Below are 25,598 nucleotides of genomic sequence, written 5' to 3' on the forward strand. Positions count from 1 at the left end.
CCTCTGAGTCTTATATTGTTCCTTCTTCCTCTGTTGTCCAAGTCCTCTAAGTGTCTATTGATATTTATAAGGTTATTTGAGTGTGCTTCAGAGATCGATTCTAATCTACTGATGGCCTTGTACCTTTTTTTCCCTGCCCTCTCCTATGACAACATATTCTCAGACATCTACTTGAGTTCTGTTTTAAGCTCAGTTATGGCCGAGGTTACTGAATTTTTAATGTCGTTGGCAATCTCTGTCATGACCGCCAGTGTTAGGGGAGAGTCTGTGAGAGGAGGTTCTCTTACCCACTTGTCTGAAGCTGCTGTGGATCCGTCATAGCTGTCCTCCTCGTGTTGGGATGCTGCCATCTTGCCTTCCAGGCTGAGCTGTCGGGACGCCGATCTAAGTGAAAATTACTCCGGGATGAAGCGGGTATTGGCTTCCGCGATCCGCTTGTTCTTTGCCTGGGGTGTTCCCTGTTCGTTTTGCCCATTGCTTGGATCAAAAGAGTGCTGTGCCGCAATGTGGAGCCGTGGAGGCTGCCATCCGCGCTGCTCATCAGGCCATGCCCCCAAAAGGCCTCTAATAAATGCCTTATGGGCATTCCACAATGTAAACCGGTTACATCTTTGGTGTCATTGTTTTCAAAGAACTCTTTCAAAGAATTGGTAATGTCCTTTACTATAGCTGGGTTGTTGAATAACTGTGGGTAATTTTTCCCCCTATTTGCATGGTGGAGCATGCCTGGTCCCCCACAATGATAGATACAGGGGCATGGTCTATCCATGTTATGCATCCAATCACTGACTTAGAGATTTGTTGCAATAAATATTTGTCCACCAAGAACACATCTATCCTTGAATATGATAAATGCACTTGAGAAAAATATGAGAAATCTCTTTCTGTGGAATGTTGACATCTCCACACATCGTAAAGGCCAGCTGTTTGTGTAAAGTGGAATACAGTTGGTCTGCAAGGTGCTCTGGACGTGGTGTTGGAGATATCCATTTGAAGGTCAGAGACTGCATTTAGATCGCCACACAGGATCATATGTCCCATTTTCAATTTCTGCACATTTTTCCAAAGTTTATTTAGAAAATGCACTTATCTAGTGTTAGGGGCATAAGTGTTAACTACGGTGTATACTACGTTGTTGATCTCACATAGCAGAATTATATATCTTCCATCTATATCACAATGATGTGCTATGTGCTTAAATGAGACAGTGTGTTTAATCAAGATAGCCACTCCTCGTTTTTTTGGCTGTGCGTTGGAAAAAAAGTATTGGGAAATTGGCTGTGGGTTAGGTTAGGGTGGTTGCCTTCCTTAAAATTGGTCTCTTGTAAACAGAGGACATCATATTTCTGGGATTGTGCTTCTTTCCACAGCATATGCCTCTTTTGAGGGCTGTTTAGGCCGTTAACATTCAAAGAGGAAACCTTGAAAGACATCTTCTACCGAGTATAGGTGGGGTGTGTCTCCTGAGAGAAATGGAATTGTCTTACCCTTATGAAGCCCTGTGGACACTGAACGGCTGCTGTTGGTGTTCTGAGATTTCTGACTCCTGAAGTAATGAAGCTTGGAGTGCTGTTGCTCTGAAGTAGTTCACATGGGTTATTGCGTACAAGTATTCGATAATTGGTACTACTAAGGAGAGAAAGAAGTTAACAAGTTGCTGACTTACAACCAAAGAGTAACGTGAACAATGCGCTATGTCAGTGCACATTTTATATTATAAAAAACTTTGTGATTCCTTTGGAATCTGAGCATGTAATTAACTGCTGAGTTTGGGGGATGTAAAGACAGTTGGACGCCAAGTGAGTCATCCAGATCTTAATAAACTGAACAATACTAGTTGGGCACGGTATGTTTAATTGACTTGTCGTCAGGTACTTGGTGAAACGGGAAATCCCTGCTGGTTCCTGGGTTCTGCTGGGTCTTGTATGATAATTCTCCATTTTTCCAGTAGACGTATGCCATCCTCTAGGGTATTTATGCAAAATTCTTGATCCCCTTTGGTGATCACTAGGGTGGCAGGTTGGTTCCACCAGTAAGGGATGTTGTGGTTCCTGAGGGGTTTTGTTATTGTCATTAGGTTACGTCTTCTCTGTATAGTGTGGGAAGAGAGGCCAGCGTAAAATGTCAGCCCTTGCATGCAATCTGGGAGTTGATACGCTCGTCTCGTGGCATACATCAGTTTTTCCTTAACCCTATAGTAATGGATCCTAGCTATGGTGTCTCTAGGAAGTTTAGCAGGTATGTGTTGTGGCTTTGGGAGCCTGTGTATACGGTCTATGACCAGCTCCTCCAGGGGTAAGTCTGGTAGGGTTTCTTTCATGATGTAGTAAGCAATCAAGTCATGGGGTTTGACCATTTCTGGGATACCTCTTTTTTGATGTTGTTCCATCTGGAATGGTCCTCTAGGTCAGCGACCTTTGCTTTAAGCCATGTTATATCATTATCGTGGTCATTATGTGCGTCAACCATGCTGTTGAAGGTTTCAGTAAATTCCCCCATTTTACTCTCAATATGTGTTACTCTGTCGCTGACCTCATTCACCTCTGATTTACACTGTTTCATTAGTTTCAACATGTCTGTGTGGATAGCACTCCTAAGGGACACCAGCATATCTTTTTGAGTGGAGTCCATGTTTTTTGGGAATGCAGCTATGGTGTCCTAAAACTCCACTGTGTCATCTAGTGCTGTGCCTGATTCCTGTTCACCATTGTCTATAGATTCTTGTGTTAGCCTTAGTTTAGTTTTGACTGGGCTATTTGTGTTGGAGGAGGACTGGGATGCAGTGTGCAGCGGTTTGAGCTTACTCTTATGCCTGTTGTCTGTGTCCCAATCCTCCACTGCGCTGTCTGCCAGTGTGCTGGGGAGCCCCACATGCCGCCGGCGCCATCTTGGCCCTGCGAGCAGCCCGAGTGGCGATAGAAGTCGGTCATCTTACCAGGCTGCTTCCTTTCCCTCCTCCTCCGCGGAATGCTCGGATATTGTCCGGGTGTTTAGGCTGTGTTTTTCGCCATCTGTTAGTGCCCTGTGTTGCTGTACGAGTGTCGAGTCGATGAGATCTTACACATTTATGAAAGGCATTAGCTTGAGACATGATCTTTTTAGAGGGGGAGGTAGTAAATAGTGTTTGTCTATCTCTAGTAGCTGACCTAACCAAATTAAAGTCTCCTCCAACAATCATAAAAGGCTGTGTACGATATTGAGAGGAATCAAAAAGTTTGTTAAGAAAATCAATCTGACCTGTATTGGGAGCGTATAGATTGACAAGAGAAAAAGAAGTGTGTGCTTCTTGGCAATCTAAGACAAGGAATCTCCCATGAGGGTCAGCGTAGGACTTTTTAACCTTAATAGGGCAAGACTTCCTTATCAGAATTGCCACTCCCACCCTGCCCCTGCAGTCAGAGGCAAGAAAGGAGGTGGGAAAAAACTTTGAAGCTAATTTTAATGATCCCCCTGTCCGGAAGTGTGTTTCCTGGATTAATATCACGTCAGCACCCGAGGCTCTGAAATCCGTCAGGGCCAACCAGCACTTACGGACAGATCCAAAGCCCTTCACATTATACGAGAGGATCCTCAAAGCCATATAAACATCTTAGTTGGGTATGCTCTTGTAGGGGTAATAAAAGTATAGAACCCTGAGGTAAAGAACGTATAACAGTAAAAATGAATGCATATCTGTTCACAAACATGATAGGTAACAGCAACTGTTTGGTACCTTAGTGTTAGTAAGTATACCCTGTGGGTGTAAGAGAGCGAGACTAAAAAACATAAGCAATGCAAGCAATGTAATTTCAACCTATGGAGTTGATCTATAATCATGGACATATTAGCTGAGAAATAAAAAAGGTTAGAACTACGACTCAGGATCGACTCAGGATCGACTCAGGAGGTCCTGGACAAAGTCCAAGACCAGGTAGGGACATATACGGGCTTCCATCAGGAAACTCTGAATAGAGAGGGATGAATGAAAAGGCTGGCTGCTCATCTTGAGAGCTCGTTAGCGTTTAGAGTCAATGGGCAGTATAGGGTTCATAAAAAAAAGGGGGGACCACGTCTAATTAACTGTTTAACAAGGATGTATGCCCACTGAGGCACCCGGCTCTTCCAGGACACCATGGGTTGAGTAAGTAGAAATAAAGTTCCACCTTGAGAAGGGAGGAGGGTGAAAACAAAAACTGGTAAGACCATAACAGTAAGCCTTAGTTCATCCAGTATGTGGAAGGCAAGGGGTCAAAAATGCGAGGAGCATTAAAGGGTGAATCCAAAAAGAAGCATGCAGTGGCTCAAGGAGGTTGCTTGGAGAAACGTGGTCATTGAGGTATTCTTAGGTTTTCCCCTGACGGGGGTCCAGATACGACTGGGGGTGTTGGGAGGTAGGCGAGTCTGGGCAGCTGGAGGGTTCAGATCTTCTTCTGGCAGTGGAGGCAGACCGAGGCTTTTCAGAAATGCTTCACCTTCTTGCAGGTCACGGAGGGTGTACTGGACACCATTTTTAGAAACAACAAGGCGGAATGGAAATCCCCATTAGTATGGAACTTTATGATGTTGTAGGTGGGAGGTAATTGGACGTAAGTTCCTGCGTTTTGCAAGGGTAATAGGAGAGAGGTCGCTGAAGATTTGCAGTTTTGCTCCCTTGTAAATAATTTGAGATTTATTGCGAGCAGCCAGTGTTTTAAAAAGGCCCAGTAGATAGGTGCATTGATCAGAGTCTCCCACCATCTCAGGGATACCCCTGAAGCGCAGGTTTTGCCGTCTTTCTCTATTCTCAAAGTCTTCCTGTTGTAGTTGTAATTGGGAGACTGAAAGATGCAAATTATGGTATGCCTCCTCAATAGCCTGCACATAGTTAACCATCTCATCAAATTTATTATCAAGAGTGTCTGTGCGCTCCCCTAGTTGGTTAATTTCCCCTCTCAAATCCACTGCTAACTTGCTTACCTCTGCCGAGACATTGGTAGTGATTTGTTGAAGTACAAGCTGTAGTTTAGCGTCTAACTTGGCGTCCAAGATGTCTGGAGTAAGTATCTCACTTGGTGAAGGAGATTCAGAATCTGGACCTTGAGTGGTATTTAGCGGAGATTTCACAATAGGTTCAGACCCCAAGGATGGGTCCATTGTGGCGAATGGATCTGTGGGGTAGGTTGGAGTGGAAGAATTTGACCTGGTATCAAACTTTTCTATATTTACTCCCTTGCACTGTCCAAATAGTGGTTTGTAGTATCTCTGCTGCTGGCCAACTTTGCCCATGGGGTGCCTAAAGAGATATAGTGAACAATCAAGCTTACCCCCTAATTAATAAAGATGTTGTAATAGCATTGTAAAGGTCTTGAGGAGCAGCCTGGGCCCCAGGCTTATTCAAATAACATTCTCCGTAGTGGCCAGGTCCGGAAAATGAACTGTGGTGGCGTCTGGGGCTGTTGCAGGCCACAAGATGGCACTGGGAGTCCCGCAGGATGCACCTCGCTATAGACCAAGGAATTTTAACCAGCCAAACTCCGCGGATGGCCGGCCAGATCAACCACGGAGAGGGTCAGGTTGCTATACAAGCCAAGTAAGGGCTTCCCAGGGTGATCTTGGCCAGGGATGGCACTAGATTAGCAGTGCCTGTGTGGAGCTCAGCCTCCACACGTCTTCCCTGCTTCGCATTCGGACACGCCCCCTAACATTACCATTAAAATCCAGTGTGCATGGGGCCCAAACATTTCTGATAAACCACAATCATATGCCAATTTGAGAACAGTTTTGCTGTGTATTCTATGCATCACCAGGTTGCCCCCACTAGTTCTAAAGTGATTTTATTTCTTCAAACAATAAAAAAAAAATCAAGTTAGTTCCCTGAGGTCTTTTTACAGTACTCTACAAGCTGTATGTATGCCCTGACTGTTATTGTAAGGAGATACCCATTCCCAGATGACAAAAAAAGACTACAAATTTCACTTTTAGTATGTATGGTTACACAGAGCCCATCCTATGAATGGAAAAAGTCTACTGTGTTTAGCTGAAAGTGTGTTTCATAATGTTTAAGATCTATTCACAGATCGAAACACATATCCTTTTAAATGTAACAGAGAACATTGTAAAAGAATATGCAAAAATATAAAGTTTAGTATTTGAAAAGATTTTTTAATTAAGAAACTTTGCTGCTGAAAGCACTTCACAAAACCTCATGTTATACTATAGGCCTCTTAGGAGGTGTTAGAAATGTATAATGTAACACCAGTAGCACAAAATGTTCTTGCAATTTCAATATGCAACAAAGTGAAAATCTACACTTTTTCTGGAAATATACAGATTATCAGTGTGGCTATTAACATCCTCTGACTTTAAGTTTTAAGCATAATACATGCTTGCAAAATATAAATCAACCAGCACAGGATTTGTGTGCTTCTTCAAGTAGCTTTTAATTTTACCTGTAGATTTTTCTATTCACCTCTTGAATTTCTTGAGAATTTAAATATCAAAGTATTATTATGTCCTGCAGGATTCAGGTTTTCATTGTATCCTACACTGTGTAATCATTCCAGTCCCCAAGCATTTACCTTTGTTCTGCATATTGGTGGGTGGGCAGCTCAGGCACAACAGGAAGGTTTCTCTATCATTAACAGAGACTTTAGCATGAGAAACACCTTTCTGATTATGTGTTCACCCTAATGTGGAGAGAGGGATTTTTGGCCACTTAAACTATAAATACCTATGGTTTTATAGTTTGCACCACTAAAAGGATGTTAAAAAATGTAAAAGAAATTAGAATTTTAATAGAAATGTTTACTGGACTAACCCTTTGAAAAAGGAAGTCTACTACAGTCCTTTTAGATGCCCAATCTGCATTTTGAGGTAATTTAAAACACTCTAATGCCGCGTACACACGGTCGGAGAATCTGTCGGAATGCGTCTTATCGGACCGTGTCGTCAGATAATCCGACTGTGTGTGGTATCCATCGGACTGATTCCGTCCGAATCTCCGTCCGACCCAATTTTCCAACATGTTGGAAATATTTCCCGACCAACTGGGCCGGTCGGACCTAATCCGATCATGTGTAGAGCATTTTGATCGGACCAAGTGCCACGCATGCTCACATTCAAATTCCGATACGGAAGCGCTCGTTCAGGTAAAACTACTGCTCGTAAGCGATATAGCACATTCGTCACGCTGCAATGTTAAAAATTCATTCAACAAGCGCATTTTCTTGTTCTTTACAATGCTGCAAGAACCAACTTCTTTTGATGCTCATAGTCACACACACTTCTCCCGAACAGATTTCATTACTCTTTTTTAACCATTTCAGCAATACAATTTTAGTTTGCGTCACATCTACACAATTTTAGATTAGGTTTTTTTTTTTTTGGATGTTTTTGTGGGGGGATTCCCTAAAAATCTCCTTTAACCACTTCAATACAGGGCACTTAAACACCTTCCTGCCCAGACCAATTCTGAGCTTTCAGCGCTGTCACACTTTGAATGACAATTGCGCGGTCATGCTACACTGTACCCAAATGAAATTTTTATCATTTTTTTCCCACAAATAGAGCTTTCTTTTGGTGGTATTTGATCACCTCTACGGTTTTTATTTTTTGCGCTACAAATAAAAAAATATCGAAAATTTTGAAAAAAAAAAATGTTTTTTTTTTGTTTCAGTTTCAAAACTTTGTAAATAAGTACGTTTTCTCCTTCACTGATGGGCACTGATGGGGCTACACTGATGGGCACTGATAAGGCCGCACTGATGGGCACCAATGTGGCAACAATGAAGTGGCACTGATAGGCGGCACTTTTAGGCGGCACTGATGGGCGACACGGATGGGCGACACGGATGGGCGACACGGACGGACACTGATAGGTGGCACAAATTGGCACTGATAGCTGGCACGGATGGGCGGCACGAATGGGCGGCACAGATGGGCATGGATAGGTGGCACAGATGGGCATGGATAGGCGGCACAGATGGGCATGGATGGGCATGGATAGGCGGCACAGGTGGGCACTGATAGGCGGCACAGGTGGGCACTCATAGGCGGCACAGGTGGGCACTCATAGGCGGCATTGGTGTTATACTATAGTAATGGATGCCAATCAGTGCCAAACAATAATGCATGCCAATCAGTGATGCCCATTGTGGGCACTGATTGGCATCCATTATGGGCACTGATTGGCACCCATTGTGCTGACTGGCATCCCTGGTGGTCTAGGGAGGATTACCTTTTCCCTGGTGGCGTCCCTGGTGGTCCAGTGTGGGCATCCTCGGGGGGGGGGGGGGGGGCTGTGCTGATAATCGATCAGCACAGACCCCCCCTGTCAGAGGAGCAGCCGATCGGCTCTCCTCTACTCGCGTCTGACAGACGCGAGTGAGGGAAAGCCGATCACCGGCTCTTCCCATTTAGACTGTGATCAGCCGTGATTGGACACGGCTGATCACGTGGTAAAGAGTCTCCGTCGGAGACTCTTTACCGAGATCGTAGTTGCCGGGTGTCAGACTGACACCCCGCAACAACGATCGCCGCGATGCGCGCCCCCGGGGGCGCGCAGCGGCTCATAATCCTGATCACGTCATATGACGTCCGGTCAGGATTATGAAACCACTTTGCCGCCGTCAATTGCCTATAGGGCGGGTGGCAAGTGGTTAAAGACACTAATTTCTCCTTATTTTTTATTTTTTATTTTTGTGTAAACTTACAACAACAACATTATTGGATTTCGTTTTTCTTTTTTAATCTACAGGAGGTTGTTTAGTGTTAACACCCCTTGTTATTTATTTCACTTTGTTTTTTGGAAATGTACCTGCCTGCTCCCAAATAAACTGGCCTTTTGGAAGGAAAACACATACGCAAGTATTTCATCCAAACAAAAAATACCTTTATTTCGGTGTCAGTAACAGATAAAAAGGGAGGCAGCAATGTTGAAACTGGGGAGATTTGTGAAGCCTTGGGCCCCCAGGGCACACATCAAATATTTCAACGCAAAAATTGGTGGCCTGAGGAGTACATATCTGAGGGAGAGAAGTCTGGTCCTGAAGTCCATGAAACCCGGAACAGCAGCAGATGACATCTATGTTCCCAGGCTGTGGTACTACAACAGGCTGCATCATTCTGGCAGACCAGACTGAACCCAGGTCATCACACTCTGGTCTTACTTCCACGCTTCCTTCCAGGCTGTGGCTGTGGTGGTGGAGGTGTGGCAGAAGGAGGAGCAGGGGCATGGGCCAAATGACACAAGTGTGTTTCTGGTGTCATTTGGCCCAACAGACCCGTGTTGAGGGTTTGGAGAATAACCTGCTCACACAAGATCTGTTGCCCCTGCTCCATTTTCTCAAGCTTGCATACAAACAAGGCGGCCAAGGCCTCTTGGTAGGTTGGTTTTGCTTGGAGTGCCGCAGAAGCCTCACCAATCAGCCTCAGGGACGACTCCTCAACATTCCCCCCTTTTCTCGCCCTTCTGCGTGGAAGGCGGAGGGGAGGGACCTGGCATTCGGTGAGGCTCCTTTGGCTGCCCACCGCCTGGCTGCCGCTTACCCCCGCCTCCTCCTGGCTGCCCCTTTCCACAGCCACTTCCTGGCTGCTGCATTCCACACCCTCCTGGTCCTGGCTGAGTTCTTCCTATGTATGAAAAAGGGACATCGTTTTAGTTTTTGGTTCATCAAACAAACACAATTTTCACATCAACACTGTTGCAAATTGTTAACCAATAGAAAAGACTATCATTCTGAGCCCAGCATTTTTCTTTCTTGTCCCAAAGGTTTTGGCCACTACTGTCTATTGATATGTGAAACACTTTCTAAACTCACCAATTAGGGATCAGAAATCAAGTTAACATAATTTATTTTGACTCCACAAATATGTACAATACTATACCTGGCTCAAGCTGGGCTTCTCCAGTTCTTCCTGAGTGGAAGGCTCAGGTTGGGCATCGGAAGAATCATCAGGTGTGGAATGGAGCATAGGACGCGTGGAAGGAAGAGTAGAGAGGGATTCTCTGGCCTCAGCCTGGTCTGCCAGAAAATTCATCCTGTCATAATACCACAGGGTGGGAACATAAACCTCAGCTGCTGAAGCTCCAGATTTCATGGACTTCAGCACCTTATTCCTCTCCTTCATATATGTACTCCTGAGGTTCCCAATTTTCTTTTTGATATATTTGTAATCTGCCCTGGGGACCACCGGCTTCACAAACTCAACCAGTTCCAACAGTGCTGCCTTCCTCTTTGGTCTGCTACTATAGAAAGGGTGGGTGTTTTGCCACAGGACTGGCATGTCTCGATATTTATCGATGAATAGAGGGAGGAAGCTGTAGTCATTAAACCCGTCCATGTCTGCAAGACACAACACAAGACAAACCCTAATGTCAGGCTAAACTCTACTAATGCAGGCCTCAATCTAGAAGCAGTGTAGCCTAGTGATGTGCCAAGTTCAAAATTTTACCTTTGTTTGCGCGTTCGTCGCCTCAGCTTCTCCCTCTGTTCACAGATCGTACGGACGACACACGCGTGTTACGTTTTATATACAGTGCGCATGCGTGCAACTCCGCCCGCCCCTGACGTTCTTTCCAGACTATTCCCCGCCCCTTCGCTTCCGGCGCAGTGGGGAGAGCACATGGCAGAGAGAACACAGGTGCGCAATAATAATTACACTAATGAGGAAGAGGGTGAGGAAAGGCCGGAGCCTGAAACGTCCCGATCCAGGAAGACAAGATTTAAGGCCGCAAATATGTCTTTTGGAGAGATGTTGGAGATGGTCGACATATTGAACAGGACCGACTTTGATGGGAAGTATGGACCTTACCCAAGCCCAAATATCAGAAATACCAAGATCATGAATAAAGTTGTGAAGTGTCTTCTGCCTAATTTTGGGGTACACCAATCCATGGATCAACTGAGAAAACGCTGGTCAGACCTGAAACTGAGGGAGCACGAGCAGTACATAAGGATCAAGCGTGTTCTTGCCAAAAGTAAGTAGTTGTCGTGTGTTCATATGATTATTATTGCTTGCATACCGCTCCATGTGCTTTGAGTTCATGTTGTGCATTTTAAAATGGCCACTTTCAAGTTCATGGTTTCATTCGTTCTTCTGGTAAGTATTCTAGCTGAACACAGTGTCCCCAATAATGTTATGACCTTGAAGCTCGGCCAAAATAAACAATTGAACAACACTTCCAAACAATGTTTCATATTGTTAATTCTTCACTCTGTGTGTTCATTCTTTATTTTTTCCTACATATCATAGGGGAGAGAAGACTCGGCAAGTATGAGGCCACCAGGGACCCCACCCCTCACAAAGAAAGACAACTTCCAAAAGCACAAACAGAGGAGCAGGAGGAGGAGGAAGGAGAGATCGTGCAGGTTGGGCAAATTGTCACCATAACAGGTGAGTGTCGGAGAACACAGCTTCCGGTAAGCTCAATGTATGTCACCATATTTATATTACATGTTTTTTTTTGTTTTGTTTTGTAGGTGATGTGGAAGAAGATTTTCATTTTACCAATGAAAGTGCCCAGATCGGGGAGATAATGGGGTGCAATGGGGATTGGGAACATATCCTGCAAAACATCAATGATGTTAATTTAAATTTGAAAAACATCATTAATGTTTTGGGGAGAGTGTGAAACAACCCACACTAGATAGGGTCTTATTTTTGGAATTGTACTAACAAAATGTTGTATTTCTCCAAATTCGACATTTGGAAGATGCACAGAGTGTGTAAACATGCATTATCTCCCATCATGGGGGATCAATGTATGTGTTTTGTGTTTAGTGTCTGAGATGAAGTGGTTGCAGCCCCAAAGCATGTACATTGATCCCCCATGATGAGAGATAGCTCATGTTGACACACTGTGTGCATCTTCCAAATTTGGATTTTTCTGGGGTGACACCCCATGTGATGAAGGCAAGATCAGACCAGTTTGTACATACTCATGTCTGATATTGTCCTCACGTTTCAAAGTGGAACTTTGTAAGTTCCTGTGTTCTTTATTTTACAGTTAGATACATGCCTGTTTACAGAAAAACAACAATTAAACCAAATTTTGAATAAACTAAGTTTTGGAAACACACAATTTCTTGGCTAGTTATACAAACCTTTTCAAAATGCACATGTGAATGTGGTTGGATTAAACAGTTCAATTAGCAACAATGTGTGGCTTTTTTTTTTCATGGCAAAAAAAAATTTTTTTTTTAGTACAATTTAAGTTTGTGCTGAGAAGGAGTGTGATTTAATAAAGGCAACTCCACTTTGCACTCCCAGGGCAGTTTCAGGTGTACTTTTGCAGTGCACTTGTAGTGCATAGTGGATGTGCCTTTACTAAAAAAACACCCACAGTGATGTGTAAATTTTGACAATCATGCCATTTTCCTGCCATGGTGCTGAAAATGAGCACAATTTGGGTCAGTAATGCACTACATACATTAGTTACCAAAAAAGAAGGTGTGTGTGTAGCAGACCCACAACATAATAACATTATCTGAAGAAGAGACTGTCCCCTCATCTTGCTCTGAACTTGGGTTTGCACTGTTGGTGAAAAAGGCACAACTTGATCAAACCTAATTATACCTACGAGACACATAAAACCAAGCCAAGCAGTAAATAAAGGAGTTTCAGATAAAACATTTTTTTTAAAATGCCGCTCAGACATTGTCTGGCATATCAATGGCCCCCCTACCCACAAAGTAGTCCATGTATTGTGTTCTAACTAGACATGTGCATTCGTTTTCGTCCGAATGCATTTTCGTCCGAATTTCAGCTATTTTCGTTTTCGTTTTGACAAACGATAACGAAAGCACAAAATCCGAAAAACAAAAGATCCGACATAAATAAATGCTTTATTTTCGTTTTCATTGTTACAACAGTTCGATATAGAATAGGAGATTCGACATGACTCTGACGATAACAATCTGTCTATAGAACCTGTGGTCGAATGTGCTTAACCTTACCTCTATTAGTCCAAGATTATATAGAGAAAATATTCGACAGAGAAAAAAGATTTGACAGAGAGAAAAGATTCTGCAAGTTACTGTCCTAAAAAGTGTTTGGGGACCTGCCCCAGGGGACATGTATCAATGCAAAAAAAAGTTTTAAAAACGGCCGTTTTTTCGGGAGCAGTGATTTTAATAATGATTAAAGTGAAACAATAAAAGTGTAATATTCCTTTAAATTTCGTAGGGGGGGGGTTGTCTATAGTATGCCTGTGAAGGGGCGCATGTTTCCCGTGCTTAGAATTGTCCCTGCACAAAGTGTCATTTATGCAGGAAAAAAAGTTCTTTAAAATCACTCGCAGCTATAATGAATTGTCGGCTCCCGTAATACAGAGAACACTCATTGAAAGTCATTGATAAAAAAATAAATAAATAAATTAAAAAAAAAGCGTGGGGGTCCCCCAAATTCAATTTCCAGGCCCTTCAGGTCTGGTATGGATATTAAGGGGAACCCTGCCTCAAATTTAAGAAAAAATTTGACGTGGGGTTCCCCCTAAATATCCATAACCAGACCCTTCAGGTCTGGTATGGATATTAAGGGGAACCCCGCATCAAATTTAAAAAAAATTTGACATGGGGTTCCCCCTAAAAATCCATACCAGACCCTTTATCCGAGCACGCAACCTGGCAGGCCGCAGGAAAAGAGGGGGGGACGAGAGAGCGGCCCCCCCTCCCTCCTGAACCGTACCAGGCCACATGCCCTCAACATTGGGAGGATGCTTTGGGGGTCTGTGACCCCTCAAAGCACCTTGTCCCCATGTTGATGAGGACAAGGGCCTCATCCCCACAACCCTGGCCGGTGGTTGTGGAGGTCTGCGGGCGGGGGGCTTATCAGAATCTGGAAGCCCCCTTTAACAAGGGGACCCCCAGATCCCGGCCCCCCCCCTGTTTGAAATGGTAAGGGGGTACAAAAGTACCCCTACCATTTCACAAAGAAAGTGTAAAAAATGGTTAAATAAAACAAACACACTTTTGAAAAATTCCTTTATTAAAAATAAAAAAAAGATTCCAGCGGCGGTAATCCACTCTTGCTATCCAGCGACGGACGGTCAGCTCTCCATCGATGTCTAATGTCATCCAGCGCAGCGCAGCATCCTTCTTCTGTCTCCGTGGAGGAGACACTACAGACATTCCGGCGGCTTGACGTTTCTTATATAGGGTGGGCGGGGCCACCCGTCGCCTGACCCCGCCCCCCTCTGACGCAAGGGGAAACCCGGGGTTCCCTGTGACGTAGGGGTGACCCGCACCCCTCTGATGTAACACAGGCAGGTTTCCGTTACATCAGAGGGGGGCGGGGTCACCCATACGTCACGGGGAACCCCGGGTTTCCCCTTGCGTCAGAGGGGGCGGGGTCAGGTGACGGGTGGCCCCGCCCTCCGTATATAAGAAACGTCAGCGCCGGAATGCCTCCAGTGTCTCCGTGGAGGAGACAGAAGAAGGATGCTGCGCTGCGCTGGATGACATTAGACATCGATGGAGAGCTGACCGTCCGTCGCTGGATAGCAAGAGTGGATTACCACCGCTGGAATCTTTTTTTTTTTTTAATAAAGGAATTTTTAAAAAGTGTGTTTGTTTTATTTAAACATTTTTTACACGTTCTTTGTGAAATGGTAGGGGTACTTTTGTACCCCCTTACCATTTCAAACAGGGGGGGGGCCGGGATCTGGGGGTCCCCTTGTTAAAGGGGGCTTCCAGATTCTGATAAGCCCCCCGCCCGCAGACCTCCACAACCACCGGCCAGGGTTGTGGGGATGAGGCCCTTGTCCTCATCAACATGGGGACAAGGTGCTTTGAGGGGTCACGGACCCCCAAAGCATCCTCCCAATGTTGAGGGCATGTGGCCTGGTACGGTTCAGGAGGGAGGGGGGGCCGCTTTCTCGTCCCCCCCTCTTTTCCTGCGGCCTGCCAGGTTGCGTGCTCGGATAAAGGGTCTGGTATGGATTTTTAGGGGGAACCCCACGTCAATTTTTTTTTTAATTTGACGCGGGGTTCCCCTTAATATCCATACCAGACCTGAAGGGTCTGGTTATGGATATTTAGGGGGAACCCCACGTCAAATTTTTTCTTAAATTTGAGGCAGGGTTCTCCTTAATATCCATACCAGACCTGAAGGGCCTGGTAATTGAATTTGGGGGACCCCCACGCTTTTTTTTTTATTTATTTATTTATTTATTTTTTTATCAATGACTTTCAATGAGTGTTCTCTGTATTACGGGAGCCGACAATTCATTATAGCTGCGAGTGATTTTAAAGGACTTTTTTTCCTGCATAAATGACACTTTGTGCAGGGACAATTCTAAGCACAGGAAACATGCGCCCCTTCACAGGCATACTATAGACAACCCCCCCCTACGAAATTTAAAGGAATATTACACTTTTATTGTTTCACTTTAATCATTATTAAAATCACTGCTCCCGAAAAAACGGCCGTTTTTAAAACTTTTTTTTGCATTGATACATGTCCCCTGGGGCAGGACCCGGGTCCCCAAACACTTTTTAGGACAGTAACTTGCAAATTAGCCTTTAAAATTAGCACTTTAGATTTTGAACGTTGGAGTCCCATAGACTTTAATAGGGTTCTAAAGTATGCTATATATTTAGCTCCGTCGAATCTTCTTTATACATTCGACAGACACCATAAGCCTTCCAAGACAGATTCGACCGTAATTCATGTGGATTTTCGGACGAATGCAATTTTTGAACGAAAAACGAAATAAATAAAAACGAATTTCGGGAGTAACTAAATAAATTAAGTTTTCAGACGAAAACGAAATTCCGAAACGAAATATTTTACTCTGCACATGTCTAGTTCTAACCTCACGGGCGCTTTGGGGGGGCAAGCCAGGATGAGCATGTTGAAGGCCCGTGAGGTTATCTGCATTGTCCATCAAGTCTGCTTCTTGTTGGCCAACTGAGACCGCATCGTTCGCAGAAACTTTTTTCAAATAATTGTGAAGAACACAGCACGCCAGCACTATGTGATTCAGTTTGTATTCTGGCATGTGAATATGCGTAAGAAAAAGGCGGAACCGGCTGGCCAGTATACCAAAAGTGTTCTCCACCACTCTTCGGGCTCTGGACAGGCGGAAATTAAAAATCCTCTGCTCTGGGGTAAGGGTCCTCATGGGGAAAGGATGCATCAGATGGTTCCCCAGGGCAAACGCCTCATCCGCGACGAAGACGAGCGGGAGTCCTTCCTGATTCTCCTCTGGGGGTGGCAAGCCCAGACTGCCACTCTGGAGACGCCAGTAGAACTCCGTCCGTGAGAACACTCTACCATCCGACATCCATCCATTTTGCCCCACGTCCACATACATAAACTCATATGTCGCAGACACCACCGCCAACATCACGATACTATGAAACCCCTTATAGTTAAAATAGTATGACCCCGAGTTGGGTGGTGGGATGATGCGGACGTGCTTCCCATCTATTGCTCCTCCACAATTGGGAAAGTCCCAACGACTGGCAAAGTGGGAGGCCACAGTCTGCCATTCCTGTGGCGTTGAAGGACACTGTGGATAGAAACAAGAACAAAAATTTTATTTGACCAATCAACATTCCAAGCAGATTACACACAAACATTTTGTGACAAAATTAGTTAAACATTTTGGGAACTGAGTATTTAAAGTCCCTTATGAGAGTCATCACCCCCCCATCCCCCCATCTGATGGGCCCTTGCTAAAAAACGAGGGGGGGATGTTTAGGACAGGTAACCCTCTCCACTTGATTGAGAGCTGAATGGCTAAATAATGTGTGATACTTTGGGAAGCCCCTCCTTAGTTACACTATTGGCAGCCCACCGGACAGGTAAGAAGTGTCAGAATAACAAAAATTCAACAAAATGTAAGCACTTTTTGACATTCTCATATTACATATCCAGATAATTAATAGGTTAAAAGCAAAAAAAAAAAAAAAAAAGTTTAAAGTATTGAGGCAGGCCCTTACACTACATGCTTAGGTGAATTCATCCATAAATGTGAGCATCAAAAAGGTAGGTATAGTGTGTATTGAGTTTGGTAAAGTCAACAGATAGAGGATTGCTATCAGCTGAGCTAGCAGTTGGGGGGAGGGGGGTTCCTAATGAGTTTGGCACAACCCCCCCCCCCCCCCAAAAAAAGAAAAAAAAACACTCTGCATGAATTGAAGCACACACATTTTAGGGGGTGTTTAGGGTAAAGCAATACTATGGAGCTGACAAAAGACATTGTTAAGACTCTAGTTTTATGGGCCAAGAAGAGCATGGTGGGGAAGTTAGTGAGGCAAATATGCCTGAGGACAAAGGGGCACAGCATATAAATTAGAGCATATTGCAATGATGGTAATTAGAGAATGAGGAAAGAAATTCAAGACATTAGCAATCATGAAATACATAGAATGTGATGTTAAAGGATAACACTTACCTTCATATAGTCCTTCTGCAGGACCTGAATGATGGCAGAGCAGGTCTCTGGAATAATGATCCCCAGAGCCTGGGGGGAGATGCCTGTAGAGAACTTGAGGTCCTGAAGGCTTCTCCCAGTCGCCAAGTAGCGCAACGTGGCGATGAGCCTCTGCTCCGGAGTGATGGCTTGCCGCATGCAGGTATCCTGCCTGCTGATATAAGGGGTCAGCAAAGCCAGCAGACGGTGAAAAACGGGGTCCGTCATCCGGAGATAATTCCTGAAATCATCAGGATTATTCTCCTGGATCTCACGGAGCAAAGGCATGTGCGAGAACTGGTCACGCTGGCGCAACCAATTCTTGGTCCACAAACGCCTCCCCTCCCCGTTCATGGACCGGGCTTGTGTCAAAGTAGCAACCCCAACACGAAGCCCCTGCACAGCAGAAACTCTATGACGAGTACGTAGAGGAAACATGGTTTGAAAACGGTCGGCTGGTCAGAACGGACACCAGAAAGCACAGATAAACAGCAAAGCCTGAAAGAACGACCTGAATAGCAGATGCAAGCAGACAATAAGAACTGCCTTTCAAAGCGTACTATACCAAGATATAGTCCACAATGATCAACAAATACTTACTGACTACACGCACTGATTATCAGATACACACCGACAAGCAGAAACTGAAGAGCTGTAGCAATCTGAATCAAAAATCTGAAAAGCACGAATCGTCTCTCACCAAACTTCTACTAACACGCGATAGACACGAGATCAGCAGAAGGAGCCCAAAGGGTGCCAGACGTGGAGCTGAACTTCCTTTTTCTAGTCCTGCCTTACACGGCTTACGTCACCGCGTTCTTGGCAACCGCGAAATCAGACAACTTGGCCCGACCGTGTGTATGCAACAGTTTCGGACACAATCCGTCGGACTAAATCCGACGGACAAAATCTGACGGATTTGGTTGCCAAAATCTCAGACCGTGTGTACGTGGGCTAAGAAAGGGCAAACAATGAAGCACATAGTTTTCCAACAAAATTCACTTTTTTTTTATCTTTGCTACCTCTTGAAACTTTGCAGGACACTCCACAATGGAATTGGTGTGTATAGGTTCACAAAGTCCCTCGGATCACGGACAGTGCATGTGATTTCACGTGGGTGACTTCCAACAATGAAGCCGGGTTGTGTACTAAATAGTCAACATGTGTTTTAAATTAGTCAAAAAAGTCAAACGCATTTCTTTGTAAATGTGCCCCATAGCGTTTTGGATATCCCCACCCCTACCACAAGCTCCCATTAGTGCTACATGCAAACAGTCCAATGTTTGTTGCAAAACCATGATACCTCACCTGTGGTAGCATAATATAATTGACAACTGTAGACTGGAAAGTGTTTTTAAGCTGAATTCCCTCTCGAGTTACAGCTCAGAGCAAATACAAAGTAAATTAACCACTTCAGCCCCGGACCAATAAACACCTTAAGGACCAGAGGTCTTTTTCCAATTTCGCACTGCGCTGCTTTAACTGGTAATTGCGCGGTCATGCAATATTGCACCCAAACAAAATTTGCGTCCTTTTCTTCCCACAAATAGAGCTTTCTTTTGATGGTATTTGATTGCCTCTGCGATTTTTATTTTTTGCGATATAAATGGAAAAAGAGCGAAAATTTTGAAAAAATTCTTATTTTTGTTATAAGAAAAATCGAATAAACTAAATTTTAGTCATACATTGAGGGCAAAATGTATTCAGCCACATGTCTTTAGTAAAAAAATTGTCAATAAGCGTATATTTTTTGGTTTGCGCAAAAGTTATAGCGTCTACAAACTAGAGTACATTTTCTGGAATTTACACAGCTTTTAATTTATGACTGCCTATCTCATTTCTTGAGGTGCTAAAATGGCAGGGCAGTACAAACCCCCCCCCAAATGACCCCATTTTGGAAAGTAGGCACCCCAAGGAAATTGCTGATGGGTATGTTGAGCCCATTGAATATTTATTTTTTTTGTCCTAAGGGATTGAATAATGACAAAAAAAAAAAATATATTTTTTACAAAAAGTTGTCACTAAATGATATATTGCTCACACATGCCATGGTTATATGTGTACAGGGATACCACATGTGTGGGACTTTTTGGGAGCCTAGCCGCGTATGGGACCCCGAAATCCAAGCACCGCCTTTAGGATTTCTAAGGGCATACATTTTTTATTTTACTCCTCACTACCTATCACTACCTATCACAGTTTTGAAGGCCATAAAATGCCAAGATGGCACAAAACCCCCCCAAATGACCCCATTTTGGAAAGTAGACACCCCAAGCTACTTGTTGAGGGCCATGTTGAGACCATTGAATATTTTTTTTTTTTGTCCCAAGGGATTGAATAATGACAAAAAATTAAAAAAAATTTTTTTTTACAAAAAGTTGTCACTAAATGATATATTGCTCACACATGCCATGGTTATATGTGGAATTGCACCCCAAAATATATTCCGCTACTTCTCCCGAGTATGGGGATACCACATGTGTGGGACTTTTTGGGAGTCTAGTCGCGCACGGCACCCCGAAAACCAATTACCACCTTCAGGATTTCTAAGGGTGCAAATTTTTGATTTGACTCCTCACTACCTATCACAGTTTAGAAGGCCATAAAATGCCAAAATAGCACAAAACCCCCCAAAATGACCCCATTTTGGAAAGTAGACACCCCAAGCTATTTACTGAGAGGCATGTTGAGTCCATGGAATATTTTATATTTTGCCACACGTTGCGGGAATATTACAAACTTTTTTTTTTTGCACAAAGTTGTCACTAAATGATATATTGCTCACACATGCTATGGGCATAAGTCAAATTACACCCCAAAATAAATTCTGCTGCTTCTCCCGAGTACGGGGATACCACATGTGGGGGACTTTTTGGGAGCCAACCAGGTACGGGACCCCAAAAACCAAGCACTGCCTTCCGGATTTAAATATAAAATGCTACCAAAAAAACTGTTAGCGATCGCAGGGATCAGGCCTGACTCTGCGATCGCTGCAGTTATGTGTTTAGTGTTTTGTAAGTGACAGTGATCGATCGATACTGCACTTGGGTGGGCTGGGCAGAGGGGCAAAACGCAGGTGCTAGCAGGTATCTGGGCTGATCCCGCTAACAATGCGTTTTTTGGAACCCTGAACTGCTGGGGACGCTAGTATAGATCTGATCAGATCAGATATTGATCTGTTCAGATTCTATACCACTACAGGAGGTTTATGCTTTGCGTGTGGGTGTTAGCGGTACTGGCACTAACCTAGCGCTGCCTGGGGCGACGCAGACCCTGACCCTAAAACCTAATTGATATCACCCGCCGGGTGATCAGGGGGTTAAACCTTTATTGGGTAATAAATGGTGGGTGCCCCGATGCTATAAAAAGCAAACTAACCAGAGTCACCCGTAACACTTATACGGTGATCAGTGGTGAAAGGGTTAACTAGGGGCAATCAGGGGGTTCAAATTTTTATTAGGTAGTATATGGGGGTCCCTGGCACTATATAAAAACCTGACGGGGAACCTAAATAACTAACTGGCTAACCAGCGTCACCAGTGACACTTATACTGTGATCGCTGGTGAAAGGGTTAACTAGGGGCAATCAGGGGGTTAAAACCATTATTGGGTAGTATTTGGGGGTACCTAACGCTATAAAAACCTGGCGGTGAACCTAAAAAAATAACTAGCTACCTAAAGACACTAGTGACACTAATGCAGCGATCAGAAAAAACGATCGCTTAGTGACACTGGCAAAAGGGGGTGAAAGGGTTAACTAGGGGCAATCAGGGGGTTAAAACCATTATTGGGTAGTATATGGGGGTACCTAACGCTATAAAAACCTGGCGGTGAACCTAAAAAATAACTAGCTACCTAACGACACTAGTGACACTAATGCAGCGATCAGAAAAAACGATTGCTTAGTGACACTGGCAAAAGGGGGTGAAAGGGTTAACTAGGGGCAATCAGGGGGTTAAAACCATTATCAGGTAGTATATCGGGGTACCTAGCGCTATAAATACCTGGCGGTGAACCTAAAATAATAACTAGTTACCTAGCTACAGTAGCGACACTGATGCAGCGATCAGAAAAATGATCGCTTAGTGACACTGGCAAAAGGGGGTGAAAGGGTTAACTAGGGGCAATCAGGGGGTTAAAACCATTATTGGGTAGTATATCAGGGTACCTAGCGATATAAAAACCTGGCGGTGAACCTAAAAAAATAACTAGCTACCTAGCGACAGTAGCGACACTAATGCAGCGATCAGAAAAATGATCGCTTAGTGACACTGGCAAAAGGGGGTGAAAGGGTTAACTAGGAGCAATCGGGGGGTTAAAACCATTATTGGGTAGAATATAGGGGTACCTAGCGATATAAAAACCTGGCGGTGAACCTAAAAAAAATAACTAGCTACCTAGCGACAGTAGCGACACTAATGCAGGGATCAGAAAAATGATCGCTTAGTGACACTGGCAAAAGGGGGTGAAAGGGTTAACTCTAGGGGCAATCAGGGGGTTAAATCTTTATTGGGGGGTGATAGGGGGCTACCCTGGACCTAACACTAACTGCCCTGACAGTTTTAACTGTTACAACTGACACTGAATGCATTGATCAGTAAAGAAATGATCAATGCAATCAGTGACACTGTGACTGGGGGGTGGGGGGGCGGGGGGGATCGGGGGGCGATCGGGGGGGGGGTTTGTGTACCTATGTGTACCTATGTGTCAGTGTAGTGTTTTGGTGCACTTACTTTGTGTCTTCTCCTCGTAGTCCGGTCAAAAAGACCGCCCCGAGGAGAATGACATCAATTCCTCCTTCCTGTGTAAACAATACACAGTGGGAGGAAGTACGTCATTGGTCAGGAGCGATCCAGAGGGAGTGGCCAGAAACCAACGGCCATCCCCTCATCACGGATCGCTCCTGGAGGGAAACGGACCGCCGTATCCAGCGGGAGGGGGTCCGATCGGACCCCCCACCCGCTGGAAAGCAGGCACGTACATCTACGTGCTTGTGCCTGCCTGTGCCATTGTGATGACGTACAATGGCAATACGGCGGTCCTTAAGTGGTTAAGTCAGGTTAAGTTTCGAACTCTTAAATCATATACTTGATTTTTGAGGTGACCTCCAGTAATGTTGCGTACCTCATCCGATGCAAAAAAAAAAGTAGCAAAGGATCTTATGTTGGCGAAACAGGACAGATGTTACGCACAAGGATAAATTTGCAGACATACCATCAAATAACATAAAGAATATTTTTTCACACCTATAGGACATCATTTCTCACAACCGGACCACACTATAAAAGACCAAAATGTTTTAGTTCTTATAGGGAATTTCATAACCATCCAGGAAAGGAAAACTTTTGAACTAAGAATGATGGTTCTATTTGACACAAAAGATATTGGCCTAAATTTAGATATAGGTTTCCTTACTCATTCATTATCCAACAGCTTTATGACCCCCCTATGTGACTGTCATCCCTCTCCAGTCTATAGCTCTCCCTCTGTCTTATCTCACTAACTATGCTAGTTGTTTTACCATTGCCATGTATATTTTTTTTATGTGTGCTTGCTTTTCCATTTTTTCTTTTCCCTCAGAGATTGAGTTTTTTAACATTCTGCTAAAACTTTTGTGAATCAGTACTGCTAGGACCTTAAAGAAAGGGACATACACTGAAAGCTTGTCCTGAAAAATTGTGTATGCAAATAGAAAAAGTATTACTGACAGTACTCAATTGATTCATAATTGATTTTAAAAACATTACAATCATAGGATCAGTATGACAGTCAGACAACTAACATTTCCAAAAAGAGATCAGCTATGCCAGAGCCCTTATTTTTTTCATGATGGCTTTCCTGTAAAAATCCACTAACTGCATTGTTTCTCAGCCTCAGCCACATACCTGTGGTTGAAAATCTGTACAAGCTCATACATAATAGACATATATAAATATTATTTGTATTATACAGGTAAAATCTTCTGTTATACTACAGTGGTGTGAAAAAGTGTTTGCCCCCTTCCTCATTTCCTGTTCCTTTGCATGTTTGTCACACTTAAGTGTTTCAGAACATCAAACCAATTTAAAAAATAGTCAAGGACAACACAAGTAAACACAAAATGCAATTTGTAAATGAAGGTGTTTATTATTAAAGGTGAAAAAAAATCCAAACCATCATGGCCCTGTGTGAAAAAGTGATTGCCCCCTTGTTAAAACATACTATAACTGTGGTTGTCCACACCTCAGTTCCATTTCTATAGCCACACCCAGGCCTGATTATTGCCACACCTGTTCACAATCAAGGCATCACTTAAATAGGAGCTGCTTGACACAGTAAGGTCCACCAGAAGATCCTTAAAAGCTACACATCATGCCGAGACCCAAAGAAATTCAGGAACAATTGAGAAAGAAAGTAATTGAGATCTATCAGTCTGGAAAGGGTTATAAAGCCATTTCCAAAGCTTTGGGAATCCAGCGAACCACAGTGAGAGCCATTATCCACAAATGGCGAAGACATGGAACAGTGGTGAACCTTCCCAGGAGTGGCTGGCCGCCCAAAATTACCCCAAGAGCGCAGCGACGACTCATCCAAGAGGTCACAAAAGACCCCACAACAACGTCCAAGGAACTGCAGGCCTCACTTGCCTCAGTTAAGGTAAGCGTTCATGCCTCCATCATCATGAAAAGACTGGGCAAAAATGGCCTGCATGGCAGAGTTCCAAGGAGAAAACCACTGCTGAGCAAAAAGAACATCAAAGCTCGTCTCAATTTCTCCACAACACATCTTGATGATCCCCAAGACTTTTGGGACAACATTCTGTGGACCGATGAGACAAAAGTGGAACTCTTTGGAAGGTGTGTGTCCAAGTATATCTGGCGTAGAAGGAACACTGCATTTCATAAAAAGAACATTATACCAACAGTAAAATATGGTGGTGGTAGTGTGATGGTCTGGGGCTGTTTTGCTGCTTCAGGACCTGGAAGACTTGCCGTGATAAAAGGAACTATGAATTCTGCTGTCTACCAAGAGATCCTGAAGGAGAATGTCCAACCATCTGTTCGTGTACTCAAGCTGAAACGAACTTGGGTTCTGCAGCAAGACAATGATCCTAAACACACCAGCAAGTCCACCACTGAATGGCTGAAGAAAAACAAAATGAAGACTTTGGAGTGGCCTAGCCAAAGTCCTGACCTGAATCCTATTGAGATGTTGTGGTATGACCTTAAAAAGGCCGTTCATGCTCGAAAACCCTCTAATGTAACTGAATTAGGACAATTCTGCAAAGATGAGTGGGCCAAAATTCCTCCAGGACGCTGTAAAAGCCTCATTGCACGTTATCGCAAACGCTTGGTTGCAGTTGTTGCTGCTAAGGGTGGCCCAACCAGTTATTAGGTTTAGGGGGCAATTACTTTTTCACACAGGGCCATGATGGTTTGGATTTTTTTTCACCTTTAATAATAAACACCTTCATTTACAAATTGCATTTTGTGTTTACTTGTGTTGTCCTTGACTATTGTTTAAATTGGTTTGATGTTCCGAAACACTTAAGTGTGACAAACATGCAAAGGAACAGGAAATTAGGAAGGGGGCAAACACTTTTTCACACCACTGTACCTGTTTAGTAAAAATACATATCAACACAGTTGCAGCCTATATAAAGACAGATACAGTTTCATAATTGCTATGTAGACTATAAAATCCTACTTGAATTTTGATGAAAAGATTCACAAACTAAACTAAGATACAGGAATGGCTGAATCTGGTGGGATTTGATTTACCAAGGGTTTACCAAATACTGTTTGAAACTCAGCAAACCTGTATCCCCCCTGAATTCTTTGGGGGCAATCCTGTTAGTAGCGTCTGATCATTTTTAGAGCTAATAGGAAAGTGGTTGGCACACTGCTAGGGGACATGTAAAATACAAATAATTATATATATATATAAAAAAAAAACATACAGCAGGGAGAGAGTAATTTAGGCATCACTGAATATTAGAAATCCTGTAAATAACATGCCTATGGGATATACTGTAGCATACAAGTATAGCCACACATTCAACTTTGGTGTGAAATAAATAAAAGACAGACCTCGGCTTAAATTCACACCAATCGGTTACACCCCTCAGGCCAAGTTTCACCCACATCATGCCTAATCGTATGTTTTTTTAAGGGAACTCCATGATGCAAAAAAAGCATTTTAACCCAAAACATCAACATAATCTAATAAACAAATACAACAA

The sequence above is a fragment of the Lithobates pipiens genome, unplaced genomic scaffold, assembly GCF_037356315.1.
Source record: "Lithobates pipiens isolate NorthernLeopardFrog02 unplaced genomic scaffold, aLitPip1_a1.2 Scaffold_3, whole genome shotgun sequence".
Taxonomy (NCBI): Eukaryota; Metazoa; Chordata; class Amphibia; order Anura; family Ranidae; genus Lithobates; species Lithobates pipiens.